This window comes from Camelina sativa, chromosome 13 (genome assembly GCF_000633955.1).
Source record: "Camelina sativa cultivar DH55 chromosome 13, Cs, whole genome shotgun sequence".
NCBI classification, from domain to species: Eukaryota; Viridiplantae; Streptophyta; class Magnoliopsida; order Brassicales; family Brassicaceae; genus Camelina; species Camelina sativa.
In genome coordinates, this window is record NC_025697.1 from 13,964,225 (window position 1) to 13,964,748 (window position 524).

The window sequence follows — 524 nt, forward strand, 5'->3', positions numbered from 1 at the left end:
TCCTGAAATAGAGAAGGACATTAAGAATTTCGGGTTTGATGAGATGGGTCTTGCGAGTTCGGCTATTATGAGTGATGGATACGGCGTAGAATATAGTGTGTCTAAGCAGCCACAATGTTCGATGGAAGATTCTCTTAGTTGCAATCTAAAAGGCGGTCTTCAGACTTTGGACGGAAAAAGTACTCTATCAGGATCCTCTTCTGGTCCTAATACGAAGGGCTCGAGGACAAAACCAGAAAAATCAGGAAAGAAAAAGATTTCTGTTGAATACCATGCTAATTCTTATGAAGATGGTGAAGAAAACCTTGCAGCTGATTTGTCCGAAATACACAAAGTTCAGGATGTGTGTTCATCAAGTGAAACCGTTACAACGTCATGCCTTAAAACTTCTGGTTGTAAGAAGCTTAGCCGTTCGGTTACTTGGGCCGACCAGAATGATGGCTGTGGTGATCTTTGTGAGGTTAGAAACAAAGATATCGCCGCAGGTCCTAGCCTGTCTTCTACTGATACAAAGGATGTCAATA